The 23,304-nt window shown below is 35.7% G+C and overlaps 1 protein-coding gene across 9 annotated transcripts in view; it reads left to right on the top strand.

The window, feature by feature from the left end:
* The window catches only part of RHOBTB1 (Rho related BTB domain containing 1), a 130,246-nt gene that overhangs the window by 15,220 nt on the left and 91,722 nt on the right, over positions 1–23,304 (top strand). Inside the window, exon 1 of one of the 9 annotated variants that reach the window (XM_074382271.1) lies at positions 16–23,304. This exon is cut by the window's right edge and continues 17,816 nt beyond it. The exons of 7 other annotated variants lie outside the window; for them this stretch is intronic. The gene's annotated coding sequence lies outside the window, so the exon portion shown is untranslated. Of the gene's footprint in view, positions 1–15 lie in introns of those variants that run through there. One more of the 9 variants, XM_074382277.1, reaches the window with a different exon arrangement.

Here is a 23,304-nt window from a genome sequence, read left to right as displayed (position 1 = left end):
TAACTACTAATTTAGGTGACAGAGTTGGCTTTCCTTTTTCTCATAATATTTAACAAAGAAATGGAAAAGCGTCTGTGTAAAGATGGCATGGCTTATGAATAATATCTAGATTGTCTTCAGAATGTTTCACAAAAAGTAGAAATATTTCATTTTTTTAGTTCAGTTATGGGTTTTATAAATTCTAGTTAAATATGTTTTATCTGGTTTAGAATTTGAGTCATTTGGACCTATATATGAGGTTTGATTACTAAAATAACATAACTCTTCTACCCATTTTATACACACTTGAAATTCTTCAGTGCATAGTGTTTTGTACAGGAAATTGACATGTGGACTCTGAAAAGTCATGGCCATATACAAGGAGGATTTAGAAATGACCAGATTGCTATGCGTGGCGTTTCTCTTTCTCCCAGATGTCTTAACTTGGAGCATCCACCCTTTTTGGCCTGGGCACTGAATGCCTTTAATTAGAAGTCTTATTAGAAAGAGAGTCATCCCACGTGAGTAAAATCAGCTTTTGAAAAAAGGTCCACAATATTGAGATTTTTGTCCCCAGAGTATTTGTGCCTAAAAAATGTAAAATTATTTGAAATGAACAGTTTACCCTTCTTTGTCCACCCTTAAAATTATTTATTTTCACTCTTCATTGTGTCTTAGTTTTCTTCATATGTTTATATGTTCCAATGCATACTTAAAAGAAAAACCCTCTGTGTGTAGCTGTGAACATTGTAAAATTTCATTTATGCCAATGAATTAAGATGTGGGGATATCTGAATTTGTGGGAAGGCTGAATTATAGATAACTCTTAAACAAATGTGGCTTTTATTACCTGTAACCACATATACTAACTTCAACAAAACATTATAAAGTAGAAGTCCTTAAGGAGACCTGTTATAATAAATCATATGAACATTTTGTTATTAGCATATAGATTGGATGTATGCAGGAACTTGTAAAGTGCCTGAGGTTCCTTGAAAATTATTTATTCTGTGTCTAAAAAGTGTACATAAGACTGAAAATAAATGTTTAAAACACCATTTATTATCCACCTATAAATAAAGTATTTACAAAGCAAAGGTAAACATCCACCCAGCTCATGAACAAATTATCAGAAGATTTTAAATTTACTGAAGCCCCAAATTAATGAGATATTACCATGTGTGCATAAATGACTTAAAGAATAAAATTTGCTGATCCTTCTCTCATATGGGTATTTGTGCTAATGAACCAGGATCCTATTTACACTATTAGTCCCCAAAGTAATTGCTTATTTGAAGAAGTTCTGTCTTATGGGTTTTCAGTTAATTAAATCTATTTGCATTTTATGCACACATTTCAAATTCTCAAGCCCTATGTTTTATAAGCCAGATTCAAATACATTCATGTAATAATATCTCTCATTAAGACAGTAATCTTTCATTTTTAAAGGAACATTCAGAATAACTATATGCATAAAACACTTATTAATAAAATCCTATCAATATTTTAGAAAAGTCAATCCATTAAATGTTATTTTTTAGTTTAAATTTTCCCGTTTGTAATGGTGATTACCATACCAAACAGACTTCCAATCTCTAATGTTTCACTTAATTTATTCAGTTTTTTTTTGTTTGATTATGCATGGCAGTTTTTAACTTCTAATATGCCTTTAGAATTACAAGCACCCTTTTCAAGGTACGTGCATATTCAATTGATCTTGCCTATTCAATTGGAGCAAAAATATGGAGCAAAACTTTTCCAATTTTAATACTGAGGAACAGAGTACAATAATTCAGAAAGTTAGAGAGGTTTTAAATGGCATAGTTTTCAGGTAGTTGTCAAATATTTGACCAAGAAGTTGGGAATTAAAATACATAAGCGACAAAAATTGTAAATGTCTTCATTAGATCCAAACTATGGAAATCTTTCGTTGCCACCCTACCTTGGAAGCTTGAAAAAGATACTGAAATTAGAAGGTAGAAGAAACAGAGGGACAGGCCAGAAGAAGGGCAGGACCTGGAAGCTCGTCAGGGTCCAGGTCATGGAGCACAGCAAGGCCAGACATTGGGACAGGCACCCAGGGGCACAATTTGGAAAGCAGGTTTAAAATCTAGTTTTGAAATCATGCCTTACTAAACTATCTTTAGGTGGTTATTACATGCTCATCGAGTTCAGTCTTTAGGTGTCTTAGAGTGCATCTAGGCCTATTTCTCTTTGCAAAGAAGATGTAAAATGCAAAATCTGAATACATTTAGGTTCAAAAATTCCAGCCTAGTATTATGTCCGAATCAATAAAGAGTAAAGTATCCAAGATGAAAAAAGAAAGAAAGAAAGAAATGATATTCTAAAATCAGGATAAACACGACACATTTTATTCTTTTTACAGAACAATATTGGATAATAATGTGCTTTTGTTCTCATCTTAACATGGGATTACATTATAACTATAAAAAGAAAAACAATTTTTGATACCCTGAAAAACTCATACGTCTTATAATAAAATAAGCAAATTTCATTCAGTTAAATGTTATTGATTCATTTAAGCAATGATCTATGTAAAGTGTAATACCAATATTCTCCTAAGAAGATATCATTTTCACTCGAATCACCCTAAGGAAGCATTACTTCTCATTTAGAGAAAGTAGGGTTGAAACACTTGTATTACCAGTTGTATAAATTTTTAATACTGAATAAAATATTAGTATTTAGCTTAATATTGATTCCCAACATAATATTCCTCCATAATGGCATGCTAATTGGTTAGAATTAAATCAGACAGATTCAAGAATGCTGAGAATAGATCATCTAGCACTTGTAATTTTTTTTCATTAGTTTACAGAATTACAGTTAAAGTGGAATTAACCTGTCGGATAAAAGACCACGGAACAATGTAAGTTCTGTGCCGTGTGTCATGTGCACCGCCTTTCCGTCCCACGGCTCTGCGCCCGCCGTAAGATACACAAGAGAAGGAGTAAAACAAGGGGAAAGAGGGCAGATGAAATTCACATGAAATTCACATGTGAATGTCAACCTCAAAAATGTAACTGTGTTCAAGAGTGAGGCAGTCTACATGCATTCTAGCTCTGTAACTTACTATCTGTGAGACCTCAGGCATTCTACGTAAGTCTCTGGAGGCGGCAATTTCCTCATTAGAAATACTAATCTAATGATAGCAACCTCCTAGAGTCGTGGAGGAGGTAAGACAGAGGTTCTCAATAGGAGGAGATTTTGCCTGCCAGGAGACATTTGGTAATGACTGGAGATAATTTTGGCTGTAACGATTGGAGGGGGTTAGTGTGCTACTGGTATCCAGGGAGGCAAGGGATGCTTGCCAAGCATGCCTATGTGCACAGGACAGCCCTCAACAACAAAGAGTTATCTGGCCCAATAAAATCAATGGTATCAAGGTTGAGAAACCCTGGAGTAATGTGAAGTAATATATGCAATGAGCACAATGCCTGATACACAATACGCCCTCAAAAAGATAGTAGAATTATATTGTTATTGTTGTCGTTTGAGAAGGAATTCTGTTTCACCCAAATGGCATCAGTGCTGAGTACTATCCGCAGTTCAGTGAGCCCATCCCTGTACGGTTAGTCCTGACTATCTGCTAAGTTATCTACTTGAAGTGGCCAATATATAGGTGCCTTTAGGAGTAGAGTGACCCGCTTAAAACTTGACTAGTCTAGAAAGCCCATGGATATGATTATACCAAAGTTCATGGGCCTCCATTTAATTTCTCAGAAATTAGTTATTTCACCTTCTCAGAAATTGGAAGAAATAGAAAAAGACAAATAAAAAGTAACTTACAGTACCAAATGACTGTTAACTTTTTAACTTCTGCTGTTAGCAATGCATCAGGAGTCCCTGATGATCATATTTTGCTTTATAAAATAAGCTAATATTTGGACAAATAGCTCAGAAATATGTTCTGGTTAATATAAGATCCTGATTAATCACTTATATAATACATGGATATTATCAATTTCAAAACCAGTTGAATGCATCAAAATAGTTTTGACTTGATGCTAAACTCTTTTAATGGGGAAAAATCTTGCTTAATGCAAGAGTTTTGAGGTCAGACATGAGTTTACATTTTAGCTGTTCAAACTTCAAGCTGTGTGACCTTGGATAATTTACCTAATTTCTCTGCACTCAGTTTCTTCATCTGTTTAATAGGCATAAATTTACCTCGCAGGGTTCTTGAGAGAATTGAGGCACAAAGCGTTTGGCATATATGAGAAGTGAGTAAATGAAAACAGTTATTATGTTCATCCTCTTTATTATTTTGACTTTAAAGTAATTCTGGGGACCTTGCATTGCCTTGGAGTTCTAATCATAGCCTTCTCTTCTCATTGAAATAATGATAACTATGACGTTAGGTACTTTTAACTGACAGAGAAACCTGAAATTACATTCATTACCTCGATAAACAAAAATCTTAGACTGACTTCAAAAAAATTCATTTCTGAAGAAAAAAGAAAACTTATGCGGTACACATGGAATTTCTCAATAAGGATATTTTCAAGGAAATGGCAGATTTCCAAAATTAAAGAATGAATAATGTACACATCTTTCTAGCATATTTTAATATAGTTGATAATCCACTTTTTAATTAGCCACCTAATTATAAACCATTAGAAATTTCCCTAGGTGAATTTAGTAACCTACTTCAGAGAGGGAAGTGGCTCTTTGAATGGGCACTCCTACTGTGAAATTTGACACTTTGTCAGTCCCAATTTGTTCTGAACTTAAACAGCTCGGGAAAGACGGGAAAGAGCTCTGTTTCAAAACCTAATCATCACTACTGCCAGGAAGGTTGAGTATAAGGCTAAATTCTAAATTTACCTTTCATCAATGTTTAGATTTCTCCTTTTGCTTTATTCCCCAAGAAGACCCCACTTTTTGTGTGTGTTCCCATCGTTCAGATGTTCTAAGTTTGGAAATAAAAACATTTACAATTAATCCAAACTCTGGGTCCCTTCATTTATCTTGGTGGCATGCTTTCTGCTTCGCTGCTCGTCTCACCAACTTCCAACTCTCAGTAATTAAAGGACTGATAGGTACCTAATAAGAGCATCTCAGTGTCATAATAGACACTTGTTTAATTCCACAATGAAGACAATGTTAAGGAGGGACATTTTTAATCTATTCCTTAGCATGTGATGCTTGAAGTTCTCAAAGTTTAATCATTTTTTTAATTGTATGTTCATAACCTTAGTCAAAAATGTGTTCAACTTACCAATTGGTGCTGTGGACATTTATTGATTTTGTATTGAATTCTCTCTTCCAGCCTATTTTAGCTTTGCGTAGTTACAACTTTAATATATTGCATTTAATTTTAAACTATCACCCATCATTAATGTCTTGCTCATATTCATTAAGGTAATGCAAAGAGGAGAGTTGAACTGTTAATTTTAATGAATTTAACTGATCACTTTGCTTCCACCCTTGCCTCCTACACTCTATTTTCAATAAAGTATACATTGTATCATTTTGCTCCTTGACTTAAAATCCTCTTGGCTCCCGGTTTCACGCAGAGTCAGCCAGCAGGGACCTCTCTGACCTCACTTCTTTCCTGCTCCTCCCTCTCCTATTCTACTCTACTCCAGCCACTCTGCCAGAACACATAGTATGTTTCCACCCCAGGACCTTTACACTTGCTGTTTCCTTTGTCTGGGACACTTTTCTTCAGTCACACATCCACAACTTGCTCTCTTGCCTCCTTGAAGTCTGTTTAAATCTCACCTGCTCAATAAGAGCTTCACTAACTACCCTTCTAAAAATGCAGTCTCTTCCCAGACTTTCTAGTTCCCTTTTCTGATTTATTTCTCATCGTGATACTTGCCAACTTCTGATAAATGATGTAATTTACTCATTGTTACAGTCTTTCTCCCTCCTCTAAAACATAAGCTGCGTGCAGGCAACGATGGTTGTTGACTTTCACTGGTGTATCTCAACCATGCACTCCAGTGTCTGGTATTAGTTAAATTGAATTGAAGTCGAATTGCACCCTTTTTCATCTCATTTCTTTTCCCTCAGAGCCTTAATCTGCCATTCGTCAATACAGTGCTTGTATATTCTGGTGCTCTGCCTTTATTATAGTTTGTTTAGGAAAACTTTGATTCCCTTACCCACATCTAGATTTATGAAATGGAGAGCATGGTTTCATTGTATTTTCTTTTGACCGTTGATAAGCTTTAACTAGGTAAGTTTGCATTTTAGCCATATTCCTTTCCTTATTATTTTTCCTATTGGGCAAGGACACTTGTCGTCACCAAAATGGTAAATTTACTGGGATAAATTAGCTTACTGATCAAAAAGCTCAGGGGTAAATCCTGAGGCAAAAGGAGGTAAACACAGATGAAAATGGCAAGCTCCATAAATAATTAAATGAAAAAACAAGTGAGGATTAGTTTCCTTTGAACCTAGGTACATTTTTCCTAGCACACATGTTCCTAGTATAAATATTAGAACTTTAAACCTGGTTCAAGAAAATACCTACCTACCGATGACAAGAAAGACATAAATATGATTCACAACCAAAGATTAGTCGCTGTTTATTATTGCTGGTGACACATGATACATAGGGGGAGATTTGGCAGTGTTTCAGACATCTCCAGCCAGCCATTTATCATTTCATAGAGAAAGAGGAGGTATTTCTATATGAATGGCCTCTATAAAAGGAAGTGAGTGGAGGAACGTCTGATACGTTTCATCATTGCTTATCAAAGGAACATTGACAATGTTAAAAATGTGCTGAGTGGATTACAGGTTTTATACAAATAGATCTTCAAAATAAAAAGACTCTATTAAAAAAAAGAAGAAGTAGAAGAAGAAAGGAACTATGTTCTACGTTGCTCAGCTCTCTCTTGTGCCCTTGAAAGGCATTTCTGGACGGGAGCTGAGAAACAAAAGCTTGATTTATCTCTAGAGCCAGTAACATTTTGAGCAGCTTGATAGCCTTGGGACCCTGCTGACTCACAGCCATGCTGCTGCCTCAGCACGGGTTTACACTGCAGATCATTTTGATGCAATATGCAGAGACCCAACACACCCACTCTCACTCCCAGCTTAGCATTTATTCTCTATCTCAGTCTATAATGGAGACTAAAGCAAAGCCCAAAGCAGCTGAATAACTTCCATTTGATAGAGAAATTCAAACCCGTGCTCCCTTTGTTGCTACTATGTCTATGCAAGTGGAGACATAAAGCCCTTTGGGAGAAGACCTTAAATATGCGGTTGGAGATATGAACAGCCAGGAACTTTGTCTTAGAAATGGTGGGAATAAGTCACTGAAAAGTTGTTTTAACATGTCCAATAACTTCTGTGATGCTTTGCAGAATTCCGAAGACACTATTAAAAATTATATAAAAAGCCTCAACTCGGTTTTGTGTATGCTTCAACAGGCAAAAAGATATATTTAATGCAGAGGGTGTTGAATCTGAATTAGTACAAATATTATTAATTTAATGTTCATACTGCATTTTATGGTTTATAAACTGCTTAGCAATAATTTTATACATTTTCCTCACAGCAGCACTATAAAATATATCAGCATTTTATTTTCTCATTTTACAGATGAGGCAACCTTTAATAAGTGATCTATTTCTTTCCTGTGCATACTGGTTAATGGGTAAATTATTAATTTATGTCTACATGAACTTCATCATGCAGAGTATTTATTTTAGTGTGAGTTGGTATTTATTTTACCCGCAAAGCATTACAGTTTCCAATTATATATGCATGTTTTAAAGGCAGTAAAGGAGCCACCAGTAGTTAATGCAACATTAAGCCAGAGATTTTAAATCCATAGTAAATTCTGAGTTAGGGAATTTAAATCAACCGTCCCTTTCTCACCCTCTTGGTTCATGCGGGTGAGAAATGGTCCTTCTATAAAATGGTCACGTGCCACCTGGGGATGGGACAGAAAAGATGTATTGAGATTTACAGAATTTACAATATTAATGGCAAAATAAAGAACCGAGTGTTTATAATTACATTTGGTGAGAGCAAAGAAAACAAATCTTATCATTTGCCTCTGCCTGTGGAATGGCTTGTGATTGTGAGACATCTTTTTTGGTCTCTCTCTTCTTTCGCTTTCTGCCTTCATTTCTTTCTTTAGTTTTCATTTTTTTGAGACAGAGTCTTGTGCTGTCTCCCAGGCTGTAGTGCAGTGGCATGATCTCAGCTCACTGCAACTTCCACTTCCCGAGTTCAAGCCATTCTACTGCCTCAGCCTCCTGAGTAGCTAGGACCTCAGGTGCACACCACCACACTTGGCTTGTATTTTTAGTAGAGATGGGGTTTCACCATATTGGCCAGGCTGGTCTCGAACTCCTGGCCTCATGATCCACCCGCCTCAGCTTCCCAAAGTGCTGGGATTACAGGCATGAGCCACCACGCCTGGCCTGTTTTCTTTATTAATTTTTGCATCAGTAAAATAGTTGTCCGAGCTGCTTGTATGAAGGAGCATAACTAACCATACGTAAGTGGCATGTTAAGGTTTCATTAAAAGGGCAACACCCCCTGAAGCTGTCATTGGCATTATTTCGCCATAGTGCATTATATTATATTGAGCTATAAGTAAAATTGCTTCTTTCAAAGTGTATAGTACTTAAAGGCCAAGATTCTCAAAATGCTCCCTAAGCACTGACTCAGCTAATACCCTTCTAATATCATTCTACTACTCTAATCCTACAATTTAGAGAGGAAAAAGCACCAGAAGTTTCAGTCGTTTTATTCTAAGTCAAATTTTGTTTAATTAGAAATGTGCCTTCTTTCCATGATAATTTATAATATATAATTCTCCTTCATTTACACATCTCAAGACTCTTAAATTTAGCCAATGAAGCTAAGATTTTAAAAAATTTATTGCAAGGTGTCCCTGCCCTAATTCCACATTCAAAAGTTTCTGATAAAGTCTAAAGATTGGCTTGTTAGCTGAGCTGTCAAAGGCAGATGATTTAAAACACATTTTATGTGTTAGATATTAAACTCTTTCTAAATCCAGAAATTCTCTTTCAAATTTAAAATGTATTTTTGAAACCAAGAAGTATTTACAAATCCAGAACATGCTCTGATATGAATTTAAAGGAAATATTTTTATTATAAAACATTTTATACATAGTGAAATATAAAACTCATTACATTAGATCTACCAAAAAGACAACATATTATCAAGTAATATTTTTAAATGTGTGATTTCCTATTGGGTCTACTGGACAATATCTGCTTAATCGGGACATAGAGGTTTTAAAAACTGAACCTTTAACACAAGGGGTATTACTGCAGAGGAATGTCACTGAAATATTCATTTCAGACTTCTTGCGTAGAGACTGGCTATACAAGGAACAAGATGGGTCTGTACTTCAGTGTATAGTTTCCTAACTCAGAGTTAGATACACTTGACCTTTGAATGGGCACTGTGGATTATTTTTATATAATGAAGGCTTTTACTATATGTCTATAAATAGGGAAATTTCAGCCATCTTTCTGTGATAAAAACAGAAAAAAAAAACATACATATATATTCAAAAGAATCATTTCCAATATTTGAGCACAAATTAAATATATGAAGTACATAAATTTTATCCTTTTAAAAAAACCTTTCCAGCTGATAAAATATCCTAAGGAAGTGTTGTTACTGCTTTCCTTATGTGCCACTGTCGCAGTATCTAGTACCCCAGGACTTTTCCTAGTCCAAGACTTTTTTGATGACATTTATTATTTCCATTTACATTTATGTGACCCATATTGCAGCTTCTAAATTGGATATATCCTTTCCCCCTGAGAATTTCATGTCCTTACCCAGCCTTACAGGAGAACTGTGAATTTATTCACTTTCTAGTGCAACAATGAATTGACTGGGCAGAAAACCAGATAAGACTCCTCCCTTCCACTTCCTCATTTTCCATCATCCCCTTAACAGATCACGAGGTGCAAGCGAGCATCCCATTATTGTCAATGTTGGACTGGGCTTGATTCCCAGGTTCTCGGTTTTGTAATCTCAGAACCTATTATTACAGCATTTCTGTTTTCATTGACTGTCATCTTTGTATATTATTCTGTTAGCTTTTGCCAAAATGAAACATTTTTAAGAGATGCTTATATGGAAACACTAAAAAATCATTTTGTTCATGCTAAGTGAAAACGCTGTATTCCTTTTCAGAGATAATTTATATATATCGAGGTATTCACGATTTTTCAGATCGGCACACAGAGAATGTTACTTAAACTCCATCTTGCTTCCATATAAAGTCATCAGTTATTGCCTAGTTTTTCCATGCAAGCTAATAAGTAGCATTTAAGCTTAAAAGTTCAGCATTTAGTCTACACATCACTTAAAAACTCTAATGAGTGAACGTGCTTATCCATTAGAATTTTTTTTTATTTGCTAGTGCAATTACAGAAAAGGGAGATTCAAAAGGGCAAATGCAGGCAGTGTCTTTCCAGCAACTGATAGGATAAGAAGATTCTGGGCCAGGAATACAAGTCTCTGGACCATGTAGCAAATGTGTCCCTGGTGAGAGAAAAATGCATTATGTTGTCATGGCCTAAAAACACCAGCCATTTACACTTCCAACGAATTCCCCTGGTTATTTCTGAACCCAGACTTTCTTGGTAACCAGTTCATTGATTATGATTCTCCTTCCCATATACTTGGATTTATATCTATAGCTATACCTTTAGGGAAAAATATAGAAATCAGTCAATATAGCTCATTAGCTTGACGGATATATTTTATTGTAAATTGGTATATTGGCATGCTGCTATAAAAAAGCATTCTAATTAATGTGGATGTTATCAGTAAGGTCATTTTAAGATCATATAGCTTTCAACCCCACATACAGAGGTAGAAATTCCATTTCTGGATCAAGAGACATTTGCTTATAAAAAAAAATATAGTCATCCGCATACATGCCATCATGATGCCTTCTCTACCCCCTGGAAAAGAGAACTAACGTTTATAAGAAATTACAGTCAGTTTACCACTATCCTCAGAGAAATAAAATCTCTTCTGCTGGTTCATTCAACCAGTAAGTAATTAGAGATGACATTAAAACTCAGTTCTGACAGATGTCCTTTCGACTAAACTTGTGTCTTCACTTAGAATCAACTACTAATAACATGCCCTGACTAGGAGAAACAGATGAGTGTCCTTCAGCTGCTAGAGAACAAATCCTGATCCTATTGGTTACTTCTTCTAAAAGAGTCTAAACCCAAATCCCACACCCAAGAGATGAGTGTTCTGTACGAGCTTCCCAATCTCTGTAGATAGGTGGGAAAACCTTGTCTAATCATTTAGCTAAGTATATTTTTTGGAGTCTGATTTTAAAATGAAGGGCAACACAAAGATATTTTTTTCATAGTAAATTTAAGTATTCCTTGTATTCTCCTTATCTCGGAATTTGAAAGCAACTATAGTAATTTTATGAGTCAGATTCATAGTTGTCTTTCATGTCTATTCATATCTCTTGATTTAGTTGGGGTGTGTCATTAGTCCTGAACCCGGTTTCCATTATTACATTTTGTCAATTGAAATATTGTTTTGTTTCCAAGTATATATTTATATTATTTACATATAACTAATTTAAAAACAGTTTTAAATACATTTATTTGAAACTGCTAGAAAGAGGGGTGACAACACTCTTAACTGATTTTAAACTTAGTGATGCACGGGTGAAATATTTTAGATTTGGACCACACACATTAGGTATTAGAAGTATTCTACTTCATGTTATGAAGATAGAAAATTCTGATGATTAATTTTTTTATCCTAAAGATTAACAGACACCCAATGGCATTTATTCAGTCATTTCTATTTAATTTAATAAGGTCATTCTTCCATCTTCAGGTAAACTATTTTGCCTAGACTAGCTCAAACATTAGAACCTTTACTTTGAGAAAAAAATCATCATCAAAGATAAAATTGTATCACCTACATCAGGAGCTCATGTCAGTGGTTCATGTCTTTCCTCACTTTGAAGAAATTCTTCCTAACATATAACTCAAGTCAGCCCCAAAATGGCCCGTATGTTCTCATCTGCAAGTAACGTAGTACTAAATTACTTTGCTTATTCTTGATTTTTCATCCTTGTAATGCTCGGTTTGAATCCATGTTCTTTTCCCATTATCCCAGGCCTCCAGGTTTCTTCTAGTCTAGCATTGCTTCACGGGCCCTCTGCGTTACTGATGACCTTATCTCAGACGTCTGTGTTGCTTCTTTTGAATATGAAACTCAAGAGTGTTGCCCTCCTCATTTTAGTTTGATATTTCTATGATGTAATTCCTAAATTACTTTTTTCAGAATTCTTTCAGAAATGAATTACTAATTAAAATTAAAAAAAAAAAAAGGCTGCCTCAGAGAAAGCTCAAATAGAGTTTATGCTGAAAATTTTAAAGAAGAAGATGGACAATTTTCTCTCCTGGATGCTGTTCTGAATGCAGACAGAAAGATAAACTAAATGACCCCCTGATGACCTCCTAGCTCTGTGATTTTGTAATAATCTCAGCTTGTGACATCTCATTTTCTCTAAACACTAAACTTATCTGCCCTGAGACATGAGAGTGTTTAACAGATGATAACCTTTTAATAGAGGAAAGACTCTGTTTGTTTTCTCGGAAGTAATTTTCTTAACAATTGCTTACCTTTATATTTGAGGCAGACCATATTGAATCCTTAAATTCAGAGAAAATCATAAACAAAAAATTAACACATACTATATAATGATATGCAATCATTCCTTGGCTTTGGCCTTTATTGCCTGGCATTAGAAATATTGACTTCTATAGCCATGGTTTAAGGATTCATGAGTGCCATTTTTTTTCAACCTAAAATCATTCTTGCTTTCGATGCTGCAGTTGTTTCTATTTAAAAGGGAAGTTTTGTTAACATCAGTGGATATTTTGCCTACAAGTGAGGCTACCTTCCAAGCAGGGTTGCCATAGAACAAATTGCATTTGACAAGGCTGTCTGGTGAAGATTAAGCAGTAGTTAGATTAAGCAGTTCTTGAGCTTGCCATTTAATCTATCACTAATGGTATTGTGTTCTAAGCCAATGATCATACTTAGAAGCACAACAATTAGATTATTAGTTTTTCTTTTTTAAAAAATATACTTTCGTTTCTGGGATACATGTGCAGAATGTGCAGATTACATAGGTATACACGTGCCATGGTGGTTTGCTGCACCCATCAACCTGTCATCTACATTAAGTATTTCTCCTAATGCTATCCCTCCCCTAGCCCCCTACCCCTCAACAGGCTCCTTTGTGTGATGTTTCCCTCCCTGTGTCCAGTGTTCTCATTGTTCAACTCCCACTTATGAGTGAGAGCATGTGGTGTTTGGTTTTCTGTTCCTGTGTTACTTTGCTGATAATGATTGTTTCCAGCTTCATCCACGTCCCTGCAAAGGACATGAACTCATCCTTTTTATGGCTGCATAGTATTCCATGGTGTATGTGTGCCACATTTTCTTTATCCAGGCTATCATTGATGCTTCCAAGTCTTTGCTATTGTGAACTGTGCTGCAATAAACATACATGTGCATGTGTCTTTATAATAGAATGCTTTATAATCCTTTGGCTGTCTACCCAGTAATGGGATTGCTGGGTCAAAGGGTATTTTGGTTCTAGATCCTTAAGGAATCACCACACTGTCTTCTACAATGGTTGAACTAATTTACACTCCCACCAACAGTGTAAAAGTGTTCCTGTTTCTCCATATCATCTCCAGAATCTGTTGTTTGCTGACTTTTTAATGATCGCCATTCTAACTGGCATGAGATGATATCTCATTGTGGGTTTTGATTTGCATTTCTCTAATGACCAGTGGTGATGAGCTTTTGTAAATAAGTTTATTGGCTGCATAAATGTCTTTGAGAAGTGTCTGTTCATATCCTTTGCCCACTTTTTAATGGGGTTGTTTTTTTTTTCATGTAAATTTGTTTAAGTTCCTTGTAGATTCTGGATATTAGCTCTTTGTCAGATGGATAGATTACAAAAATGTTCTCCCATTCTGTAGTTTGCCTGTTCCCTTTGATGATAGTTTCTTTTGCTGTGCAGAAGCTCTTTAGTTTAATTAGATACCATTCGTCAATTTTGACTGTCGTTGTCATTGTTTTGGGTGTTTTAATCATGAAGTCTTTGCCCATGCCTATGTCCTAGATGGTATTGCCTAGGTTTTCTTCAAGGTTTTTATGATTTTAGGTTTTACATTTAAGCCTTTAATCCATCTTGAGTTAATTTTTATACAAGATGTAAGGAAGTGGTCCAGTTTCAGTTTTCTGCATATGGCTAGCCAGTTTTCCTAACAGCATTTATTAAATAGGAAATCCTTTCCCCATTGCTTGTTTTTGTCAGGTTTGTCAAAGATCAGATGGTTGTAGATGTGTGGCATTATTGCTGAGACCTTTGTTCTGTTCCAGTGTTCTATATATCTCGTTTGGTACCAGTACCATGCTGTTTTGGGTACCATAGCCTTGTAGTGTAGTTTAAGATTAGGTAGCATGATGCTTTCAGCTTTGTTCCAGGGTTTTTATTTATTTATTTATTTTTTTGTAAATTTGTTTAAGTTCCTTGTAGATTCTGGATATTAGCCCTTGTCAGATGGATAGATTGCAAGAATTTTCTCCCATTCTGTAGGTTGTCTGTTCACTTTGATGATAGTTTCTTTTAGGATTACCTTGGCTATAAGGTTTCTTTTTCAGCTATTTTGGAACCAGTAGAAAATTTTAGAAATGATTTCTACAAATATAAAGTGAAAAAATAGACCTCTCATATATCAGATGGATAATATACTTACTCAAATTCAGGTGCTAATGTTATTATCATTAATTACCTTAGTAATGATAATGATGATGATAAGAGTGTTCCATAAAAACTAGCTACCCTGAGCTAATCTGTGACAAAGCTTTATATGTATTATTTTCATTGAATCATGACAAAAGTTCTCTGAAGTTTTACCAAAATGAAAATGGTGAGTTATGCATATATTCTGGGATGACTGACTTTGACTCTCCATGAATATTTTTACAAGGAGTTGTTTAGCATTCAGTTGATTATTTTTTGTTATTCATTCCAACTGCAATTTAGATGATATAGAATGAACATAGAAAACCATAGCATTAATCTTGGACTGTAAAAGCCCTATTTGTATAGTGACACAAATATAAACATAAAGCAAGCAGAAAAATAGCTATGTAAGCTGTTTTCTGAACACAGTATTATTAAAAAGTATTTAACTCTTAGGTTGTTTGGTAACTTTTCTATTGTGCTTACTATAAATGCAAAAATAATTATGCTACTGTCCAAAATGATTCCAAAGTTTCATGGTGAACTATTTTTATCAAAAATTCATTAGTTCATCAGGCAAATGTGCAGCATTGAACTTAATACAATTACCAAGATCCATGAAATACAGAATTAATATTCAATACAGATCTGAATTATATGGATCAGTAAATATTTGATCTAAGGAACTAAAAAGGAAAATGCATGTTATCATTAATATTCCTGTCTCTTGAATAAATACATGACTTATGGGTGGAATAATGAGTTTACATACCTGAAGAAAGTAGGATTTAGTTATGCTGAATATAAGCTGTGACTACCACTCAAATCACTGAAGCCCCACTGTATTCAAAATAAGGAAGTATTTTTAATATAAGAAAATTGGAATAGACTTGTAACCACCAACAACCTATGTTTTTATTATTATTATTATTATTATTATTATTATAGCATTGACAGAAAGGCTGCTATTTACTATTACAGGCAAACAATCAGTGATCACTATGACATTTTGCTAAATGACAAGCTTCCTCCATAGCATTGGATGATGCCCTGGCCAGATACAGTTGGAGAGTACACTGGAAATCCAGTCTTTAAGTAATGATTTTACCTAGTTGGCCTTCTATGTGTCAATCAAACAGTTGGCTCCATTTGCCAGTTCTTTCCTTGCTGACATCAGAACTGAAATGGGTTGATGTTTGAAGTTTTGTAGTCTTCTCCTGGGTGCCCACCTGAAAATGGGGGAAGGGATTATAAGCCTTAAATTCCATTATCATCCAAGGTATTATTATTCTATTTTTTAAATACTAAAAGTATAGCCTAAAAGTGATCCAAAAAGCTAAGTCATATTATGATGCAATAAATGCCTAGTAAACAGCTCTAGAACTGAAGACTCTCAAGATTGAAGGGGACCTCAAAGGTCATAAATGATGAGCCTAAACTCTTCTGACAACTGAAGTGACACTAAAACACACAGACAATAGGAATCTCTTGACCTCCCAAATTCAGGCTGTTCTGATTGATAGAAAATCCTAATTGAGCCGTAATGCGTCTCTTTATAAATTCCTCTTACTGGTCCCAGATGTAACCTTTGGGGCTAATGAACTGTTGACTTCCTCTTTGATGCCCTGGCAAGCTCCTTTCCAATGCTTCACTGTTTCTTCTGTTTTCCTTCCTTTAGCACCCTACTCACATTCCTCTGAACATACTCTGATTTTTAATGTTTTGCAAACCCAGGATATTGCAAAAACAGGATAAAACACAATTAGCAACAGCTCATTCTGAGCACTGTTTTTCTCTTAACACCGAAGTTGCTTTTGTGGCTGCTGTATCTGAAAGACACCTGAAATTCCTACGTGCTTCTCAAATATCTAAGCCAAGTTATATATGTCCCACCCCGTATCTGCATAGTTGGGTTTGGGTTTTCTGTTTGTTTGGACCTCCATAGGAGACCTCACATCTATTTCCATTAATGTTACCTCATTAAATTCGTTCCATCTCAACTTCAATTTTATTTTCATTTGGAATGCAGAGTGTATTCTAATTCTGTCATCTCACTTATTCACTAAGTGAAATCGTAACCTTGCATCATCTGTAAATTTAACTAGCATACTTATACTTTCTATTTATTCAAATTTTAAAAATATTGACAGTAACAAGACCAGAGGCATCAGCATTAGAAATGTCCCTCTAGACCGCCATCTATTGCCATCCTCTAGCTGTAACCGTTCAGCAAGGTGCCAACACCCCTGATGTCCCACTCATGTTTTTTCATTTTAGCCACAAGGATGATGTGATGCTTTGGCAAATATCCTGTAGAAATCCAGATACACTAATAACTGCCGCTGGTTAACCAGGTAACCCTTTCAGGGAAAAGAGATGATGTTCATCTAAAATATCTGTTCCTTAGTGACTCATTTGGTGCCCAGCTGTCAGTCTCACCATGGTTGATTTGAGGCTCACTGAATCATAGGTTTTGAGAAACGATTTTCCTCCCCATTTTGAAAATCAGATCCACATTCAACAATCCTTTGCTTGTGTATACCTCTCCTGCTTTCTGCAGCTCCTAGCAAAGGCTCAGTAGGTTTCATTGATAGGAGGGGCCTCAGCTTACTCATTGTCCCTAGCACCCAGCCTTGTGTCTACAACATAAGAGGTACTGCTATTTTTAAGAATTAAAACACTCAAAACTTGTTATTTTAGTACTCATACTCCTGTTTTAAAACATCGAACTGGGAATTATATATGTCTGGAAACAAAATTCATTTACACACTACATTTGAATTTTGAATTGAACAAAGGAATACTCCTACAGCTGACCAGCTGCCACGCCCACTTACCATCCTTCCAAGTCATCTCCCTGAGGTTTTAAAAGACGTTCTCTGGGTTCCCAGAAAGATCATTTACATCTCTCCGGAGACACACTGAGCACCAACTTTCCCGTAGAGATGCAGATCGAGCTACGTTTGAATTGGTTGGTGGAGAGACAGGAGAAAAGCACGGGGCACTGGAGGAAACAAGGGGAAGGTGGAGCAGGGTTTGGGGAAGTGGAGTCAACTGGGAAGTTTCCAATTCAGTCCCTCTGTCCTTATAGGACTGCAATCCCTCCACTCCCTTCCTTCCTTCCGGAGCTAAATTCTCCGAGGACCAGAACCCTTTTCCACTAGCGTAATGGAGCTTCTCCCTTTATCAGCCTCCTTAAGTAAACTTCAGCCAGGACACGGGCATTTTGGGTGGAACAACTTCTGAACATAAGTAAAAGGGTAATGATGACTAAATCTCACATTGCAATAAAATTCTGGTAATTTATTTGGATTAATCAAAGTAACTATAGAAACACCAGCATTGTCTCTTTGCCCTGGGGTTGTAGTCATTTCTAAGGAATGAAAAAGTGGATACACATGGACACAGCTCTCACCCTTGAAGACATTTAGAATGCAAGATATACTCTTAAGCTCTCTTTATTAATCTTCTCTTCCCTCTCTGCAATAGTAGTCTATCATTTCCCTTCCAAACATCATTCTCTCCTTGACATAAGCAACAAAAAGAAAAAAAATCTTACAGCTCTGTTCTTTTTCTCATCCATCAGGACTGCCATCCTCTCTGAGCTGCAGGTCTGTCTTTTGGGGGAACAATGTGTTCTTTGAACTTAAAAAGTAAACAAAGGTTGGACGCAGTGACTCGCACATGTAATCCCAGCCACTTTGGAGGCTGAGGCCTCACTTAAACACAGGAGGCAGACATTGCAGTGAGCTGAGACAGGGCCACTGCACCCCAGCCTGAGCAGCGCAGGGAGAAATGACAGATACAGGTGAGGGGAAGGAAGGCAGCAAACCACACTGCCATGTGTGTACCTATGCAACAATCTTGCACGTTCTTCACATGTACCCCAAAACCTAAAATGCAATTAAAAAAAATGCAAACAATAAAAAACTTATATGTATTCTGAATTTTTTTCTAATTGGTCTTAGATCATTTGAGAATTTTCCTTTTTACTTGCTATTCTCTTGCCCGGACTGCTACTCTTTACCTGGATTTTCACAAGGCCAGTGCATACCATTCAGGCCTCTGACCTAGAGTCAGCGCCCCCTCCAAGAGGGCTCCCTGACCACGGTGTCCGAAACAACCAGACTGCATCGCTCCCTCAGCCCCGGCCTGCTTTACTTTCCCTAAAGCACCACTGTTAACTGGAATTAAAGATGTGCCTGGTTCATTTATATTTCTCCCCAAAACTTTGTCTGCCTCACACCTGCGTCCCCAGTGCCTGAGGCAGTGCTGCTATATAGAAATTTCTCAATAAACGTGCTCCATGAATGAAACAAAATAGATGGTTTAAAGATTATGTAAAACAGAGATACACAGAAACTAGAAAGATTACATAACTTCTGTAATAGTTTCTTCATAATAGTTTTCAACTTTATTTTTTACTTTTTTATTTTATTTATTTATTTATTTTCAATTAGAGATAGGGTCTGGCTATGTTGCCCAAGGTGATCTCAAACTCCTGATCTCAAGTAATCCTCCCACCTTTGCCTCCCAAAGCACTGGGATCACAGAGGTGAGCTACCACGCCTGGCTTCCAGCTTTCTTTCACTTCAAAATTATATGCAACTACATGGTAGAGCTTGCTTATTTTAAAGTGACTTTTTTTTTAGAATATGATCAGAATTGCTTTAATCACCTGAAAAGTCACTTTGTAGACAGCTAAAAATATAGACAGATAAACTTGAAAAGAAATTATTGATAATCCTAACATCGGAGAAAACTAATATTAAAAGTTTTTTTTGGAATGTTTAGAATTTTTGCAAACATCTCAATCTTTTCAAGATGTTATTCCTTTCAAATTTTTATGCTGTAGAATTCTTCTAGTTTGTTCTTTGAGCTTTAAAAAAATATATCCTCATAAATTTGCCATGTTTGTCTGATTTTTTCAGCTCTATCTCTACCACAGTTTTTAAAACTACATATTTATTGTCTGTAAGATTCCTGTTACTTCCGCATGGCCAACCACTTCCCCCTGATGAGTTAGAATTTGATTTTTTTAAAAACTATCTGTTCCTCTCTTTATTTCCTCAAATTTTTGAACAATGAAATTGCCAACAAGGCAAGACAATGGCCTATCAGATGTCCTGAGGTTAGCAGAAAATGAATTCCAGGACAGATGATTAGAGATTACATCATAAAAACACTTGTCTCGTTTAGTCTTATGACTTTATCCCACCACTATGGATATACCATGAGAATTAAGGTAATGGAAAAATCTTGAAGACTGTCAAGAAATCTGCATTCATTTATTCATTCAATTATTAATTATTGAAGACCTATTTTGTGCCAAACGTGGAGGCACATGAAATACCATCTTAGGAGCAGAGAGCACATTACTCACTAAAGGCACACCAATTAATCCTCTTGCAGATACTTATTGAACACCTACTACATGCCAGGCACCATGCTAGGCACACAAGCAGGGAAGAATCATGATGCCAACAATACAAACACAGTTGAGTTTAAATCTACTACATGCTGGCTTGTAAATTGCTGAAGCATTTTTTTCATCTATAAACTAAGGACTTATTAATAGTCCACTTAAAGGACTATTAAGAGACTTTAAAAAACTAAGTCATCCAAGATATTAGTGAGGCAGAGATGAGCAAAATAAATTCTCTATTCTCAAGGTACTAGAAGTTTAGTATATAATATCCATAAAACCTAAGCATTTCAATAATACTTATTGAATAAAATGAAATTTAATATATGGCAAAACGTGCTGCTACAATATTTATCTTCTCTACTGAATGGCAGTTTCTTCGTATATGTACAACCCCTAACATAGTATCTGATAAGTAATGGTATACTCAGCCAATGTCAAATGGTTGAACAAATAGATGTCTTATAAGTTACTTAGTCTTCCACAGTGTCGCCCGAAAGTTGTGAAATTCTCTCCCAAAGGCAGAGGATTTATTTCCAGAGACTTCATTTTAGTATTACTCATTTAAATTCTTCTTTAAGACCTTAGGAATGAAAATGCAGATTAATTTCTGCCTATAAAGCAGGATTACATTAGATATTATCCCTAATTTTTATAAAGAAGGTTGAAGTTTAATCCACCCTGTAAGAATCACAAGTGGATCTTTGCTCTTCACTTGAAATTATTGAAGCTTCTCTTCCCAGAAATAAGTAACAATTTGAAATGTTTGCATATTTTCCTCTGTACGAACTAACTTTATTAAGAGAGACTAAAAGAGCTGGAGTTTCTGGTTTCTGGGGCATTGAAAACGAAAAGCTGAAAGCATAAACAATGACTAACACATTAGTCATAGTAAGTAGCTGTTTTCTAATAGAACAAGAAATGACATGTTTAAAATGCTGCAGGAAAATTAGGAGAGACAAAGAAATTTCTATCTGCCAAGAGGGACTCTAAAGCAGGTGGCCTTAGAAAAATATGCCTTGTAAAGCTTTTTTAGGGTTATGCAGCTATCCTTGAAGTAATTTTAATTACTTTTAAAATTGTCTTCCTTAAGAGAAGTTGAAAGGACAAGATGATTTCCCAGGGTCTCCAACTTTTAGCTTGAGAGACTTTGCTTATTCTCCATGTGTCCCCTAGAGGGCAGCTGTGGCCCAAAACCCAGGAGAAGGTTCGTAATCGGTTGTATCCTCTCTGGCACCAACCTTCCGTCCAGCCTCTTTGCTGTTTCACCTCACAAATCTGTCATCTGTGAGCAAATTGGCAGTGACATGTTTATTTCTAAGTACTAACTAGCAAAACCGCTATATTAGAAAATAACATTGCATGCACTATATGTTTACAAAGATGGAAAAGAAAAAACTCATTGCAAGATTTGATTTTATGTTTGTGTGTATTGCCTGCCTTAGCAACGTACATCTACCCTAGTGGGTCTTTTTGTGCATTTTTCATGAATTTGTGGGTAGGGAATGTCGTCAGACAGTGGGGAAAGGCGTCAAGATGTGTCAAGGCAACCAAATCAAGGTTTTTTTCCCCCTTCAGTTGGAAATTCATTTTGAAACAACGCATAAGTATTACCGAATGCCTACTAATCTTCATTTATTCAAGAGTTACCTAATGGTTTAAGAACCATTAGTAGATGCTATTGTTGGTAATGCGTGGAACAAAGAAAATACTTTGGGGAACTTATGATTTGGATGGTGATACTAAATTACTTGATAACAGATAGAAGGAAGGATGACACAGGAAGGTATCCAACTTGTGAATCTTGGTAGCAACATGACACAAAAACCATTGCTCCCTTTACAAATGTTTTGAATGTCTTTTGGAGGATCACAGATCTGAAATATTTTTCCTGTTCCGGTGTAACACATGACTTTATGTTTTAAAGGAAGCTTCCCTGATAGACAAAGGAAGAGCCTGCATCTGTTGTTAATGGCTGTCTAGATATTTTATTTTTCTGAGAGACATTTTTATGCAAAGGGCACAACTTCAAAGGAGCCTTTTTCCAAGGTTGTCCTAAAAGCCTCTTATAATATCTGTGAATTTATCTTTCAGGATCTCTTTATTCCAGTCAGGATATTTGCTAATTAAATTCACTTTCATCATCTGAAATTGGGAGCAAGATACAAACCTCAAGTATGCAAAGAAAAAGATTAATGATGTCAAAATTATAATTCAGTCAATATTTGCTGAGCCATTCAGGTTTCTGTATGGAACAGAGGGCCATGAAAACTGACTCTTCATACAGCAATGAGTGGCTTTGAGAACATTCCTGCCATAATTTTTGGTCAAACCAAATGGTTTGGTTTGTTTATGTGATCACTTATTTATGCAGATTGCTTGGGTTGCAAATTATACATATTTGCAATACTTCTTGGGAGAATTCTGCCATCACATCTGTAGCCATGGTCTGTATTACAATCAAGACTATTTAGGTGTTAGAAAACAGATTTTCGGTCCTAACAACATGACTGGTGATTATTTATGATATTCTAACTCTAGATTAGGAATGACATACATTGAAACTGGTAGATATTTTATGTGGCACTGCTTTGAAGAGTTTAAGTAGCAGAATCACAGTATTGTCAGTGTACAGGTTATGCGTGAGGAACCAGGACTGACTCAGAAAGAAGACAAAATTGTTGCGATGGGACCAGAAATCATAACATTTTAAAAAACTATTTTTACTTCCCCGAAATTGACTGGGCCAGCTGTTTTTTCCAAGGTTGTGGTAAATTGCTTCAAAAGTTTGCCAAAGGACAGAAGCTTTAAATACTTCTTAAATGGAAAACTTCTTTAGAGGAAAACAGAATTATGATAAAGACGTAGAAAATTATTTTATACAGAAAAAAATACTATATAATTTGCTTCTTCCTGAGGGGTGGAAATTTCCCTAAAAAGCAAAAAAAAAAAAAAAAAAAAAAAATACCGTTTTGTATAAAGAGCATACTTTATACATAAGATCCAATTTGGACTTTATAAATACTCTTGACATTATATTGCATTTACAATTTGAGACAAACCTGTAAATGGTTTCTGTTAAATGATCATTCTTCCTTCCCGTCA

This window comes from Saimiri boliviensis, chromosome 12 (genome assembly GCF_048565385.1).
Source record: "Saimiri boliviensis isolate mSaiBol1 chromosome 12, mSaiBol1.pri, whole genome shotgun sequence".
NCBI lineage: Eukaryota > Metazoa > Chordata > Mammalia > Primates > Cebidae > Saimiri > Saimiri boliviensis.
This window is presented reverse-complemented; position numbering and strand designations above follow the sequence as displayed.